The sequence below is a fragment of the Rhinolophus ferrumequinum genome, chromosome 2, assembly GCF_004115265.2.
Source record: "Rhinolophus ferrumequinum isolate MPI-CBG mRhiFer1 chromosome 2, mRhiFer1_v1.p, whole genome shotgun sequence".
In the NCBI taxonomy this organism is placed as follows: Eukaryota; Metazoa; Chordata; class Mammalia; order Chiroptera; family Rhinolophidae; genus Rhinolophus; species Rhinolophus ferrumequinum.
Window position 1 is genome coordinate 98,167,454 of NC_046285.1, and position 16,780 is coordinate 98,184,233.

At 42.9% G+C, this 16,780-nt stretch overlaps 1 long non-coding RNA gene across 1 annotated transcript in view; it reads left to right on the plus strand.

Annotated features, from left to right (window-relative positions):
- The first annotated feature begins 671 nt into the window (after positions 1-671).
- LOC117032194 (uncharacterized) overlaps positions 672-16,780 on the plus strand; it is a 29,166-nt gene continuing 13,057 nt past the window's right edge. Inside the window, exons 1-5 of the long non-coding RNA XR_004424698.1 lie at positions 672-777; positions 2,850-2,902; positions 3,065-3,128; positions 9,954-10,111; positions 15,974-16,122. This is a non-coding gene — a long non-coding RNA (uncharacterized LOC117032194). The remainder of the gene's footprint in view (positions 778-2,849; positions 2,903-3,064; positions 3,129-9,953; positions 10,112-15,973; positions 16,123-16,780) is intronic.

Genomic DNA, 16,780 nt, shown 5'->3' on the forward strand with positions numbered 1-16,780 from the left:
CTCAAGTGGTAACAATTCCTAGACGCGCCCACCACAGAGTGCAGGCTAATTAGCTCATGTTTGCGGAAGCCTAGGAGTGTATGCAGCCCACCCCGCAAACCCAGATATTATTAGCCTTAAAGAAAAAAAAATCAGGGCATGTGAATATACTGTAAGAAGGTAGCCATCTGCAAGCCAGGAAGAGGGCTTCACCAAGAAATGAATTTGCTGGGAACTTGATCTTATACTTCTTAGCCTCCAGAACTGTTCAAAAATAAATTTCAGTTGCTTAAGCAAAAAAAAAAACAACACGCAACAAATCACATTTTTGCAGTTCCATCAGCCCTACATCTCATCTCCCCAATTCCTTTGAAATAGCTGGATTCTTCTCACTGGAACAAGAGAGGCCACAGGGCCTGATGTGTGTGTGAACAGGATTACACACCAGCCCCAGGCCCTGTTAGTGGTCGGCTGGGGGCCGGTTCTGAGGTCTGCCATTATCTTCCTGTCACAGGGCGGTTGCATTCCTCCTTCCGGCCTCTTCTCTGGTTGGCCTGTTCACAGATATCTTTTATACACCATACATGTAATGTCATAAGACCATAAGATGCTGTATCAATAGATATTACATATCTTTGAATGAAACATGTGGTAATGTGACGATACAGAAAACACTGAACAGCAGTCTACCCTCAACTCAGGGCGATGCCTATTGCTCCTCGGGCCCAGCTGCAGCGGGACGGGTTTCAGCACAGGCGGCTCATTCTCCCTCCAGAGCTGCTGCTGCAGGGGTGTGGGGTGAGTTGGGGCCCTACTTCTGAGTGGCTTCCTATTCACAGGCAGCTTACAGCTTAGCCAGGCAAAATAACTCTGGTGATGGCTGAACTCTCAAAAACTTGTATGTATGTGTGTGAGTGTGTATGTTGTGTATGTAAGTGTATATACTACATGTGCATATGTGCGTATGTACACGGGATGAGTGGGTATTTGAATGGGTGCTTATGTATGTGTCTTAGTGTGTATATGTGTGTAACATATGTGCATGAGTTTGTATGTTGTGGGTATATGTGGGTGTAATTGTGTATGCTGTATGCAAGTATGTATGGTCATGCATGTGTGTGGGCACATGCGTGTGTGCATGCATGCACATAGCTTTCTTGAGGGGTCCCCCAGAGTTGCTGGTTATGCTCTGGTCCTCAGCTGGTGAACAACTCTTGCCAGTCCCTGAATATGGGTGCAGAGATATTCCCCTGTTCCTTGTTCTGGGGAGAGAGTGGGTGACAGTGCGGGGTTGGGGTAGTAAGGGGAGAAGGGGCGTCAGCAGGAGCAGAGCCTAGGCCTGGCAGAGGCCTGTTTCCACGCCTGGACTTGCCTCCCGCGTCATCAGAGTGCGATCACAGGGAGAGGGGTCACAGGCGGGTTCACTACTTACAATAACCAGCCTGAGACATCCTGCCAATCTGTGATGCTGCTGGAAGCTGCTCACTTGGCCATTGTTGCTAAGCAATAGAATATGAATCCTGCCTTCGTGGCCTCATCCTTGGCTAGGGTTTCATGAATAAGAAAACACAGATGTTGACGAGCCAGTCCTGGGTGGGGTCACACTCAGGTGAGAGGACCTACCTAATTCCAGAGCTTCTTTGGCTAATTCTGCCCCTGGCCAGCCCACCACGCAGGACAGGTGGAATGAGGATTCAGCAAAGCTGATTTTCTTCAGATCTTGTACAGAGCCCAGAAGTCATGGCTACTCTTGTAGGATTGCTGTTAATGAACCTGAAAAATCAATATGGCAGCAGAATCCACACTAGCTGTTTACTACTTGACAGCGAGTGGGGGAAAGGATGGAGTCTTACTAACCAGAATAAAGGTTTAAAAACCCAGGGAAATGGGCTGGGAATCCGGAGGCTAAGACGGTGGGGATCACTCACTGTGGTGAGCCCCAGAATTTGAATAGCAAAGACTCCTTGGGATTACAGCTTCTTGGGGTTTCTCTCCTGACAGGCTTAGACAAGAGCTCCTTCGCCTGTGGGTGGTTTTTCTTTGTTTTTCTTCAGTAGTGGCACCCATATAGGTTATTGCACAGCTGTCCAGTCACCCAACGTGGCCTTAAGGGAAGGACACGACTTGGTTAGGAGCTATTCAAAGATGGCATCATTCTCCTCCCTCATGTTAGGTCTTTTAAACAGTCACATCAAATACCAGGATGGTTCATAACCCATGTCTACATGGTTACACATGGACATTTAAAGCCACTTCTTCAGATAGGGAGGTACTTGCCACCTCCTGACAGGACTTCAGACAAGCTGGCCTCTGGCCACTGGTTTTCTTTTTCTGTAGAGATAATAGGTTCTGTTTGAGACCCCTTAGTGCTGATAACCATCTGACTACTTTTCCTTTCTTCTCTCTGCCCTTCATTTCTTTCTTTCAGGAGTGTTAACCTATGAATGACCCTTTAAAAAAAAAAAATCATGTTTTACTCTCATTGCAGTCACCAAAGTCCACTCCATATTTTTCCAACACTCATTTTAACAGTAGGAACTTCCCATTTTGGTCTTTCTTATAAACATTACTTATGCTATAGATTAGAACTGCCCAACAGAGCTCTCCGCAATGGTGGAAATATTCTATATCTGCACCGTCCAGTACAGTAGCCATTACGTGTGGTGCTTGAGCAATTAAAATGTGATCAGTGTGACTGATGAACCACATTTTAAATTTTTGTTCATTTTAATGAATTAAACTTGAACGAGCTGCATGTGGCTAGTCACTACAGTACTGAATAGTGACTTTATACAGCATGCCTGTATCTTCCAAACTTTCCTCCACTGCACCCTCCAAATCCCAATTCAATTGTTGTTTTTTCCCCTTAGGTGATCCAGGCACACTTTGTTACCCCTCTCTAGGCTCCTTGACACCAGGGGAAGTAAGTAAACACTCAGCTCATTGCCTTCCAATTTTTGCAGTTCTCAGACTCGGTCATGCAGCGAGTGGGAGGGTGGGGTTGGGAAAGGCTTACTGAAATGTCAGTAATACGGGTGAGAAAATTTCAATTCTTTGCCAAGCATTTTCTTTGTTGATACAACAGGTTTATCTGCTTATGTGTAAAAGAGAGCTACAGCCAACCCTGAAATGAGATGCCTGAGCCCCAGGTGGGTGCTATTTCTATTTCAATTTAATGTATGTTTAAACTAATATAAGTTATTAGAGTTATGTGTGCTTGAAGGTACCATATTATAAACGTTTTAGGGGAAAACCTGTGGAAATTGCAATTACATTACATAACTAGAGAAGAATTTGAAGTGTCCTGAGTTTGCACGAGGGGAAGCAGCTCAGGCTTTAAGCTTCCAAATGAAGGACCATCTCTCCAGGATAAAATAACCAGACTGTAATCAGGTGATATTGGCAAAGACCTGGGGTAAGGGAGATGATTGAGAAGGGCAAATTTACACAAAGAGCCCGCAGGGAAGAGAAAAGGATAAGGAATTTCCAGGGTGGAAAAAATGAAATTCATACTTTTTCCAAAAGTCAAAGACAATTAAGTCCCCAAAGGAGAAAATGGCTAGAAAGAGGAGACAGTGTAGACAATGCTATGTATCTGGAAGAGGTCTAAGGACCCAAGAGCGCTCAGCAGTGTCAGGTTAACAGACAGATGGGGCTGCCCAAGACTGGATGTCAGACAGAGACCATGTAAAGGAACAATTTATAAAGGAACGTTGCTCCATGTAAAGGAACAATTCCCGGGTCTGGGGAACAGACCTTGATTAAAGTAGTAGAAAGTAGCACCTTCATTTATTCAGCCATCCAGCTCTTTTAGTTAGCGCAGGCTGCTATAACAAAATACCATAGACTAGGTGGCTTACACAACAGACATTTATTTTTCTCACAGTTCTGGAGGCTGGGTGCTGGCCAATTTGTTTGCTGGTGAGAGCTATCTTCCTGACTTGTAGGTGACTGCCTTCTTGCTGTGTCCTCACATGGCAGGGTGGGATGAGGAAAAGAAGGGAGGGTGGGAGAGAGGGAGAGAGAGAGGAAGAGCTCTCTGTCACCTCTTCTTATAAAGACACTGTGGGGACAGAATCCCAGAGAGCAGTTTCCAGGCTCTCGGTCTCACGTGGAAAGGTGCTGGTTCGGTTATTAGATGGCCATCAGCTGTAATCAGATGGCCATCCACTAGGGCTGGTGGCCATCAGCTATTACCGGTTAGCCATTAGCCACGAATATAACTGCCGTGGCTACGCTAGGGGGAGGGTTTGTTGGTTGGCAGAGAAGCAGGTGGTGGATTGGGCTAGCAAGTGGGGTTAGCAAGTGTGGATGGCAGATTGCAGATCGTGTGGATCCTACTTCCTGTGTCTCAGCTGACCGCCAGTGAGACTGGGGTGCAGGAAGACCCCCTGTTGGGGTACTGGTGGACGTTTGCTTTTGTGTCTCAACCAGCCGCTATCGAGAATATAGTGGTATGACTCCCCTATCTATGGCTCTGTCATTGTTCCTTTTTGGCCTCACCATGTTCTGCGTTCTTGTGCAGGGAGCAGGAGCTGAGACCCTGCATTACAGACACTAATCCCATCAGACCAGAGCCCCACCCTCACGATCTTGTCTCACCCTAATTACCTCCCAAAGGCCCCATTTTCAAATGCCATCACGTTTGGGGTTAGGGCTGCAACGTAAGAATTTGGCGGGGACACAAACATTCAGTCCATAACACAGCCATTCAATAGACATTTATTGAGCACCTAGTAAGTACTACAGTTGTGTTGACGGATAAATACTGTCTCTGCCTCAAGGAACTCAGTGCAAACAATCACAACCAAAAGAAGCAAGTGCTCTAATAGAGAAAGTGCTGGGCGTGCACAGAGGATGGGGGACAAAGTCTGCCTCGGGGTGTACGGAAGACTTCGTGGGAAGGTGGCATTTGAGTGAGTCTTGAGGGACAAGGGAGGCATGGAGGGGGTGATTCCCAGGCAGAGGTGACAGTGTGCTCCAAGTCAGGGATGAGGTCAAGGCACAGTGTGATCAGAGATCCACGTTGATGTGTTGGGTTATGGGATTGCAGATGGTGGCATGGGGCAGGATGGGTAAGCAAGAGATGACATTGGAGAGGCAGGTTGCACTTGGGAGGACTAGATATGGCATAATAAGGACGTTGAACCTAATACCACAGGAAATGGGGAGCGTGAGACCTATAGAAAGGTTTTAAACAGCAGAATGTGCATAATTTTGTGTAGGAAGCTCATGGGCATTGTATTAGTTTGCTAGGGCTGCCATAACAAAGTGCCACAGAGTAGGTGGCTAAAACAATAGAAATGTATCTTCTCACAGTCCTTGAGGCTAAAAGTTCAAGGTCAAGGTGTTAGCAGGTTTGAATTCTTCTGAGGTCTCTCTACTTGGCTTGTAGACGGCTGTATTTTCCCATTGCCTTCACGTGGTGTTCCCTCTACGTGTATCTATGTCTGTGTCCAAATTTCCACTTTTTAAAAGGACATCAGTCATAGTGGATTAGGACCCCCCCTAAATACTTCATTTTAGCTTATGGCCTCTTTAAAGTACCCTATGTTCAAATATGGCTACATTCTGAAGTATTAGAGGTTAGGCCTTCAATGGATGAGTTTTGTAGGGAGGGGGAACACAATTTGGCCCATAGCATGCAGCTAAGCTGAAGGTAGACTGAATAAGAAAGCCTGGTAGGCGGGAACCACTTATAAAGCTCTTTCATACACATCCACTTGTTGGGTGATGGAGAAGATGGGATTGGGGCTGTAGTAGAGACAGAGAGGAAGAGTTAGATTTGGAAGGTATTATTTTGGAGTTAGATTCAACAACAATAATGGGGGGGAAGAGGAGGGACATAACTGGGCCATTTCTAGAGTGGACCTTTTGAAAGGAGGCTGATGGCTGAAACTAAGGCAAAGAATTTAGTAGAAGAAACAAGTTTGGAGCCCTTATCTCAGAATTCTTACCTAATGTCAATAAATATTTGACAAGCATGTGAGTATGAAACCCCGTGAGTTTAGGATGGAACAGAGACTCTCATTGCAAAGTGATGTGATCCAGTCCTCAGAGTAGCACCCAGGATCTGGTGCTTAGCTAGAAGTTGGACACTTTGGGGAATAATTTTTTAATCCAGAACTTCACACTGCTAAAAAACACTCTGTTTCTCTAAGATGTTGAGCACGTGCCTTGACCAGGTCTAAATAAATGAGCCAATGTGTTTCCTAATATCCCAAAGAAGTAGTTGGTGACAGAGCTGATCTTTGGGAACAGGGTTATCTAGAAAACTCACTGGAGAGACCTAGATGCAGGGAGAGCGATCCTTTGTTTCCTCTTGCACCTCATTATTCCCATTTTGTGCACTCTCAACATTGTAAGGCCAGTCTGTACCACATTACTTACGTTCTGTACTTGTTTTTTGACCCAATGCCAGAGGAAACTGGACCCGGGAGATCTTTGATTTCATTGACAAATAGCTCCCAAGCCTGAGTAACTTCTAAAGCAAAACTTCTAAAGCCTCCCCTTTGAGAATTGAGCTCTCCTGCCTTTTCGTCTTCCATGCTGCTACCTGAAGCTGGGTCATCACCATTGCTGTTTTCCTCTGAAATACTTACTAACACCTTGAGCATGGCACCACTAAGAACCAGGTAAGAGGGGAGAAGGCAATGAAGATGAATATGTCAGAGTTCCTGCTTCCAGAAGCATGAAGACTCCTGAGAGGATAAGGCAAGTACAGGATATAAAAATGGGACTCTTGTCTCAGTTTTGGCTGAGGCCCCAAGTCAATAGGTGGCGAGAGCAATGACATTCCAAAGTGAGGTGTGTGGTTTCCATGCAGGATTGCAAAGGAGGTGGTTGGAAACCAGCTTTGAGGCCCCCAGCTGACAACTCACTGCCGCCTATACCAAACACTGGAGAGGCTGAGAGAGGCTGGCGATTAGAGAGAGGATTTCTTTAAAGACAAATAAGCATTGTGCAATAAGGTTTATCCCTCCATGGAGAGAGGGTGGGATGCTTCCTTCTTTTCTCAATCTGTGAGGGTGGTTTAAAAGACACATTTTGGAGAGCTTGTTAGGTGTCCCCAGGAATTTAGTAACTCAGGGGACTAGAGTCTGATTTCAACAAGAGGATTCTCACAGTTAAGAGGTTGGCTGAGGCCACAGAGAAGAGGGCTGTAAGCCTGCACTTCTACTAACTGCAGGCCAAAGATGCATGTTCATTGCGGTCCAGAGGTGGGCCATGTCACAGAGAGCCCTGTGGGGTTATCATGGAGAATTCTAAGAGCAGAAGGAAGCTAGAGATATTGCTAGGTGACCAGGGACCAAAGGAGAGTTTCTAAGTGACCAACTAGATGGGACGCTTCTGTCTGAGTCAAGGGCATGACAAGTAAGAAATATCTCCAGTTTCAGGGGGCAGGAGGGAGGCTCAGAGAAAGAGTTAGCTTCACATAGGAACCACGGCCGACGGTGTTGACTGCTAACCCCAGCCCTGATTCGAACCATGCAGAGGTCAAAAGGTACAGCCAGCAAGGTGGGAGGAAGAGAGAAGAAACCATGGTGGCCGAAACTGATGGGCCGGATGTTGTGGAAGCATCATCTGAGAGTGAGGAGGAAGCCATGGGCCTGCCTGAGATTGCATCTGGGAGCAGGGAAAGACCCAGCTCCACAGAGCAGGTTGCACAAGCCCTTTCAGGGGAAAGAAAACACTGTGTTCTGACTGTACCTAGTGAATTGCCCACATTCACACACATAGCGGCGATGTGAGGCAAAATGCCGTGCGTGTCCTTCATTCTCTCAGCACATGCCCATTCGGCCCCGGCCGTGTGCCAGGCTCTGAGCAGGTCCTGACCCTTCCCAGAGCTGATCGTCTAGTGCAGGAGATACTGGACCCCACGACACAAGCTTACACGCCATACATTCTGAAAATTTGACAAGGGAAGAATCACAAGGGAGTGGCGTGGAAAAGAGGAAAGGCTTCATGGAAGCGAGAGGACTTGGGTCCCATCCTGCCCAAGCCACCAGCCTGAGTGGGCAGCATGCCAGGGAGGCTCTCCAGACAGAATGACTAGTGTTCCAGCTTATAGGGGGAGAAGTGGGGCCCAGTTTCGTGAGAGCACAGAATGTGCCAAAGGCCAAATGAGTGTGATGCCATTGATATGACATAGAATAGAATAGCAAATCTGTAGACACAGGAAGTAGGTTAGTGGTTGCCTAGGGTTGAGTGGTGTGCTAATAAGCCCAAGACTTTTTGTTGGGGTGATACAATTTTCTAAAATTAGATCGAGGTGATGTTTACCTTAAATATAATAAATATACCAAAACCATTGAATTGTACACTTTACATGGGTGAATTGCATGGTGTGTGAATTTTATCTAAAAAAACGCTGCTAAAAAAGGGAATCTAGTCACAGCACAAGAAATATACAATGATACAATCTATAGATAATTCAGAATCGGGCAACCCCAAACAAAATGTCATTTAGGAATAGGTGGTAAAACTATAAAGAAATCAAGGGAATGATTCTGCAACTATCAGGGGAGTGTTCTCTCTTGGAGACAAAAAGGAGATACATAAGTGGGGGTACACAGAAGTCTATCTAACAAAAACTCCGAGTCTTATTGTGATTGGTGGTTTCACAGATGTGGTCTTTATAAACGTAAGTTGTACATCTCTTAGGAGCACTCTTTTGAGTGAGTGATGTGTCTCAAAGAGAAACGTGTAGGGGGAAGCCAAATGAGAAAGGGACGGTAAGGTACTTGGGGACTCACGGTGCAGGGTGCAAAGCGCCAGGTGAGATATTTGCACCTAACGATGGAGACAATGGGAAGCCAATGAAGGTATCTGAGCAGGCAACTGAAGGGATGAGAGTGGTAGTTTAGGAAGGGATCCAGGCTCTGTATGCAGGATAGATGGAAGTGGGGGGCGGGGCAAAAATGGGCGGGGCACGAGAACAGGGTCTGAGCATGCGCAGTGGAGCAGTGGCGGGGCAGTGCCACCAAAAGAGTGTGAGGACTGCCGTGCCGAAACCCATCAGGACGTGAGTTGAGGATAAAAAAATCCCTGGGTGTATGAATGTTCGTGCAGAGCTAGGGAGTCGGGGAGGTGGGACTGGAAGGAAGAGAGCTGAACAGTTTAGCTTTGGACATATAAGGAGTGTAAGAAACTGCTTTATTACAAAATGAGGGCTCGCAGGAGACTGCAACTATAATTCCTGGCAAATTGTAGGTTTCCAGGTAATTATGGGGTCTTTCCAAGCTCTTTCTGTTCCTGGTTCCTTGAGGAACCTGCTCCTTCTTTGTATTCCATCCCATTCCTTATCCTGGTCTCATCTTCAGTTCTTGTTGCCGCAACTTCCCTAGAGGCAGAACAAGATGAGTTCTGTTCTTTTCTGGGCGTTTAGCTCGGGGCGTTGGGGTGCAGATTTGAGAGAATGCTTTCTTGCTTCTAAATACTTTCTTTGCTTTTCAAATCTGAAAATTCTCCCCGAATAAGTTCTTCTTGGACGTCCCAGCTTCCTGTTGCCCTGGGAACGTTAACTGGCATAGCTCGTGAAAGGAGCAGAAGTGAAGGTCCCCAGGAGGAAGAGACTCCTAAGGCTAGGTAGGACGTGAAGGATGAGTGGGCTCATCCAGTTCCAGGGGGGAGGAGCAGGTGTGCAGGTGCCCAGATGAGAGACAGCGTGAGGGTCCCAAGATGTTGGCAAAGGCCAGATTGTTCAAGCAGTTTGGACTTGATCCTTTACACTGAGGGTAACTAAAGCTATTGCAGGTATTAGGGGAGTGACAGGATCTACTCCTGTCTAATGAGCATTTACTGGGTGTCAGGAGTCCTTCGGTCTTTTCATATGTGTTACCTCATTTAATTTTTTTCAGTGGTTCTGTGGGGAGTAGGTTTGATCCATCCATCCATCCATCCATTCATCCAGTAATTCCTAAAAAATTGAAGACAACTCTGTGCTAGTCACTATGTTTATGTTTTTTGAACAGGTGAGAAAACTGAAGGGTTCTTACTCCCAGAAGATCAAATCAATTCCTACAAGGCTGTAATTAGAAAGAGGCCTGGCTAAGATTCAAATCCAGGAAAGCCGATTCCAGAGCCTGGGTTTTTCCACTGGGCCAGAGGCATTGGTCGACTGTCCTGTCAGGTGGGACTGCAGGGCCTGGGCTGGTCCTAAAGTCAAGGCCAGCTGGGGTTTGACGTATGGATTGATTATAAAAGGAGGTGGTTGGTGAGGCCGCTGTAGGTGAGGTGACTAGGATAAAAGGCACATGTGTGACTGAGCTCCGCAGACCTTGTCACCTTCCCTTTCTCTGCTTTCTTTCTTGCTAACAGGACTCTGACTTTTTTTTGGTTGGGGTGGGGGAGGGTTTCAAAGTGTGGGGGACTGCCATGTATCCAGCTCCAGGTATGAATTATGATTGGTTTTAAGCCAATTATGGCTAAGCTAATATCATTTACTAGGTACCGACTGTTGCTGCCATGTTTGCAGTGAGTGGGGGGGCCATGTAACCAAGTTTTGGGTGGTGAGACAGAGGGGAAGTCTACTGAGGGCTTGTGAAAACTATTTTTGATTCCCCTGATGTAAGGCAGCATCATTAGCCTTATCCAGCTGCCTCACTGCATCCTGACATTGAATGTAGCCATGATTTCTGGAGCTGTGGCAGCCATATTGTAACCATGAAGCAACAGACACAAAGACCAAAAAAACCTAACAAATGGAAGCAGGCAGAGTGAAAAGAGCTAGGTTCTTAATGAGCTTAAGCAGCTAAACTAACAGCAGCAAGGGCTTCCTTCCAGACTTCTTAATATGTGAAAAAAGTAAATTCTTAGGAGTTTACATTTTTTCATTACCTCTACTTGCCCATGTGCTAAATGGTATAATAAGCACAGTGGTCAGGAGGCAGGAAGAAGAGGAGCACTCATTTGGAGTGTAGGGTGATATGTAGGGCACCAGTGGGAATGTTGCTTTGTTTGCTTGTTGTTTTATGTGTTGTAAATCTTGAAAACAGAGTCACCTTTTCTTTTCTGTTTTTTTTTTTCCTTTCCCACATGTACTCAGCAATTTTTCCCCCCTTTCTTTAGCCACTTTAAGCCCACATGCTCCATGACTATTGGTTTGGAATGAAGAGATTTCCCCTTTGTTGAGTCTCATTGTATCTTTGTCAAGCTATCAAAAATTTTCCAGGACACGCCATAAAGCTATTAGAAACAATAAATGAATACAGTAAAGTTACTGGCTACAAAATCAATGTACAAAAATCCATTGCATTCCTATATACCATGTTTCCCCAAAAATAAGACCTAGCCAGACCATCAGCTCTAATGCATCTTTTGGAGCAAAAATTAATATAAGACTCAGTATTATATTATATTATACCTGATTTTCTATTATATTATTTTATATTATATTGTATTGTATTATATTATAGACCAGGTCTTATATTAATTTTTGCTCCAAAAGACACATTAGAGCTGACGGTCCGGCTAGGTCTTATTTTCGGGGAAACACAGTACTAACAATGAAATTTCAGAAAAAGAAATGAAAAAATATTCCTTTTGAAGTTGCAACAAAAAGAATACAATACTTAGGAATAAACTTAACAAAAGATGTGAGGGACCTATACACTGAAAACTATGACATTTTAAAAAGAACCTGAAGAAGACACAAAGAAATGGAAAGCTATTCTGTGTTCATGGATTGGAAGAATCAGCATAGTTAAAATGGCCATATTACCCAAAGCAATATACAGATTTAATGCAATCCCTATCAAAATCCCAATGGCATTTTTTAAAGAAATAGACCGAAAAACTCATCAGATTTGTATGGAATCACAAAAGACCCCAAATAGCCAAAGCAATCCTAAGAAAAAAGAACAAGGCTGGAGGTATCACACTCCCTGACTTCAGCTTGTACTACAAAGCCAAAAATGTACAACAGAGAAAAGAAAGCTTTTTCAATAAATGGTGCTGGGAAAATTGGAAAGCCATGTGCAAAAGAATGAAACTAGACTGCTATCTGTCACCATATACCAAAATTAACTCAAAATGGATCAAAGACCTAAACATAAAACCTGAAGCAATAAACTGCATAGAAGCAAGCATAGTTACTAAATTTACGGACCTTGGGTTCAAAAAAGATTTTATGAATTTGACCTCAAAGGCAAGGGAAGTAAAAGCTAAAATAAATGAACGGGACTATATCAAACAAAAAAGCTTCTGCACAGCAAAAGAAACCATCAACAAAACAAAGAGGCAACCAACCGAATGGGAGAAGATATTTGTAAATAGCACCTCCAATAAGGGGCTAATATCCAAAATATATAAAGGACTCACACAACTCAACAACAAAAAAATAAACAATCCAGTTAACAAATGAGCAGAGGACCTGAACAGACACTTCTCGCAAGACATACAAACGACCAAGAGATATATGAAAAAATGCTCAACTTTACTAGCTATTAGGGAAATGCAAATCAAAACCACAATTAGATATCACCTCCCACCTGTTAGAATGGCTATCATCAACAAGACAAGTAATAACAAATGTTGGAAAGACTGTGGAGAAGAAGGAACCCTCATACACTGTTGGTGGGAATGTAAATTGGTACAGCTGCTATGGAAAATGTGAAGGAGGCTCCTCAAAAAATTTAGAATAGAATGACCATATGACTCAGCAATCCCTATCCTGAGTATCTACCCCAAAAATCTGAAAACATTTATCTGTAAAGATATAGGTACCCTGATATTCACTGCAGCATTATTTATGGTGGCCAAGACGTGGAAACAACCAAAGTGTCCTTCAATAGATGATTGGATAAAGAAGATGTGGTATATATACATGATGGAATACTACTCGGCCATAAGAAAAGATGACATACTGCCATTTGCAACAACACGGATGGATCTTGAGATTATTATGCTAAGCAAAATAAGTCAGACAGGAAAAGTCAAGAACCATATAACTTCACTCATGTAGAATATAAAACTGAAAGGAACAAAGGAACAAGACAAACAAAAATTCATAGACACAGACAACAGTTTAGTGGTTACTAGAGGATAAGGGGGAGGAGGGTGGTAGAAGAGAGAAAAGGGAATCAAATATATGGTGATGGAAGGAGAACTGCCTCTGGGTGGTGAACACACAATGTGATATATAGATGATGTAGTATAGAAATTTACACTTGAAACCTATACAATTTTACTAGCCATTGTCACCCCAATACATTTAATAAATTTGAAAAAAGAAAAGAGAAAAAAAATTTCCAGGGCAGAGGGCAGATACCCAAACTCTTTCAGTGTGCTCCTGGAGGACTTGCACAGATACTCTGCTTATCACTTTGTTTGGGGTCCAGAGGAAGGCTGGTAATTTAGAAACTTACGCGGGTCTTTGAGAAGAAAAAAAGACCTCAAGCAGGAAATGTCATAAAAGGATTCGGAGTGGGGAGGAGGGCAGTTGTAAAAATAAAATGACAAAGATGATGGAAGAAAGGATGGAAGAGTCTTTTGTATCACTGTGGAACTGCGATGCACTCACACATCATCCTCAGTAAGGCCTCCCGGGCTCCCTAACCCTCCCAACACACAGTTTCTGTCTATATTCCAGCAGTGTACTGACGTGTCTTCTATCAATGAAGACATATTTCTGAGATATCTAATTAGAACAGCCTTCTATGGCAGACACTGCTAGTTACCTTGTGTACAGTTGTTATCCCAACTTCCCTTACTCCACATGAACAGAATTCCATTTTTAATTACCTTCCAAAGTGTGGCAAAGCTATTCAGATTAGGAAGGCCAGACCCAGCGTAGGGAATCTTGTTCCCATCCTAGCAACAGATGAGGAGTTGCTGCTTATGGATGAACAAAGAAAGTGGTTTCTTGAAATGGAATCTATTGGTGAAGGTGCCGTGCAGTTTGTGACAACAAAGGATTTAGAATATTACTTAAACTTAGTTGATAAAGCGGCAGCAGGGTTTGAGAGGACTGACTCCTATAGTGAAATAAGTTCTGCTGTGGGCAAAGGCTACCAAACAGATCACGTGCTACAGAGAAATCGTTCATGAGAGGAAGAGTCAACTGATGCAGCAAACTTCATTGTTGTCTTATTTTAAAAAATTGCCACAGCCACCCAATTTTCAGCAACCACCACCCTGATCAGTCAGCCGCCATCAACATCGAGGCAAGACCCTTCACCAGTGAAAAGATTATGACTCGCTGAAGGCTCAGATGAGGGTAAGCAATAAAGTATTTTTTAGCAATAAAGTATTTTTAATGAAGTTATGCACATTGCTTTTTAGATATAATGTTATTGCACACTTACTAGACTACAGTATAGTGTAAACATAACTTTTATGTGCACGGGGAAATTTGTGTGAGTCACTTTATTGCAGTGGTCTGGAACCAAAACCACACTATCTCTGAGGTATGCTTGTATACTGACTATATAAAGAATGCTCAAAATTCAACAGTAAAATAATTTTTTAAATGGGCAAAAAAATTGAACAGATATTTTGTATAGATATATATATATATAGATATATATATATCTATATATATCTATATCTATCTATCTATCTATCTATATATATATATATATCTATGGCAAATAAACACATGAAAAGATGTTCGACGTTTTTAGTGATTAGGGAAATCCGAATTAAAACCACACTGAGATACCATTCATTATAATGGCTAAAATTAAAAAGACTGGCCCTGCCTCGTGTTAATGAGCTGTGAATCAACTGAAACTCTCACACATGCTGGTGGGAATGTAAAATGGTACAACCGCACGGAAAATAGTTTGGCAGTTTCTTAAAAGTGAAATATCTCTCTCCATATGACCCAGCCATTCCGATCTTATGTATTTATCCCAAGGAAATAAAAGCATATGTTCATACAAAAACTGGAAGATGAATATTCATATCAACTGTATTTGTAATAGCCAAAACCTGGAAACAGTTTTGATTCTGGAAACAATCAAAATGTCCATGAAGAGATGAATGCGTAAACGAAGAGAGATGTAGCCATGCGGTGGAATACTGCACAATAAAAAGAAAGGAGGTATTGAGGTGATGCATTCAACAACATGGTGAATCGTTAAATAATTATGCGAGTGATAGAAGCCAGCCAAAAAAGTACCTACTGTATGATTCTAATTCTTATAAAATTCCAGAAAAACAAATTTGCCTATAATGACAGAAAGCTGTTTTAATAGGCTGAGTAGTGTGGGGAGGTGTGAAAGGGAGAGATTACAAAGAGGCAGAAGGAAACTTTTGGAGGTGATAGATGTGTTTATTATCCAGTATTGATTTTGGTGGTAGTTTCATGCCTGTAGATATACGTCAACACTTAGCAAATTGCACACTTCAAATACATGTAGTGTGCTATATGTCAATTATAACTCAAAAATTCTATCTTTAGGAAATAATCACAGATACCATAAAAATGTATTTATAAGGATGTTCATTGCAGAAATACGTATAGTAGCATAAACATTTAGAGGCAGATCAAATATCCAATGATAGGAGGATGTAAAGTAACTTGTTCTTCTACATTATAAAAATAAATAGTGCACAGTTATATAATGTGAGATCCATGATGGATTTTTACTGACATGGGGAAAAGCACACAATATGTTACTGGAGAAAAGCAGGATATAAAACCTTAAAGTCCAATCACAATTTAACTCACACCCACTTGTAGAAAAAATTCCTTAAGATGTACTAAATTATCTCTGGGTAGTGATGTTATGGCTGTCCTTTTTTATCATGTTTATTGTTTTACCCCCATATTTTCCAATTTTTTAAAAACAATAATCACGATTACCTTTTTTTCAATCCGGAAAATAACACTTTTTCTTATAGAATTATCCAAATTGGGGGAAATATTATTCATAAACATACAGCTACTAGATGTCTGGTCCTGTGTGTTGCCAGTCACCTGCTTGTTCACACACTTCTTTGTGGTAGGTTGTATTTTTGGTCACAACTTCTTGTTCCCTCCCTGCAGGTGGAGTATATTGACAGACTCCATCCGACATGTGACTTGCTTTTTAGCTAATGGGATGTGAGCAGACATGATCAAGACCACAGTACAGCAGAAGCTTTAAATACAATTGTGTTTTTTGGCTCAGCCACTTGGACTCCTGCCCTCTGCAGGTGAACATATCATGATATAAGAAGAAGAAACGTGGGGCAGACCCAAAGTCATTCTGTCACCTGTAGGAAAGCCACAGTGGACCTTCTGTCCTCATGTAACAAGAGCAAGAAATAAAGGTTTGATTCTGGAAGGTTCTGCGATGTGGGGATTATTTGTTACCCAGCAAAAGCTGAGCAGTACATATTATCTATTATAGTTTATAAGCTCTTAGATGGCAGGGACCAGAGTGTACGACCAGCATAGCATAACAGTGTGTGTACCACAAAACCTAGAATCCAAGTCAAGAGGCTTTTATGCTCTAAATTCCTCATCATGAGGTACAGGTGTAAGGATGGGAGTTAGGGGATTAGGCAGGGTATTGGGAAATGCTTGAAGATACCCCTCTAAAAGGGGAGAAGGCAAATGAAAACTTTAGAGAGAAGGAAAAGAAAACTTTGGATATAGGGTGGTGGGATGAGAGAATGCGGTGAGATTGTAGACATGGAAAGAAGTAGGTGAGAAAGATGGAAAGGAAAAGAGATACATGTAATCAAAAAGTGGTGGAGAAATGTTTCCATCTGAACGACCACAGTGGCTTTTCTACTCTTAAAAATGATGCTGGCATTATTTCTTCCTCAAATGCACATTTCTTTAGACAGAAAGTGGAAAATGCCCCAA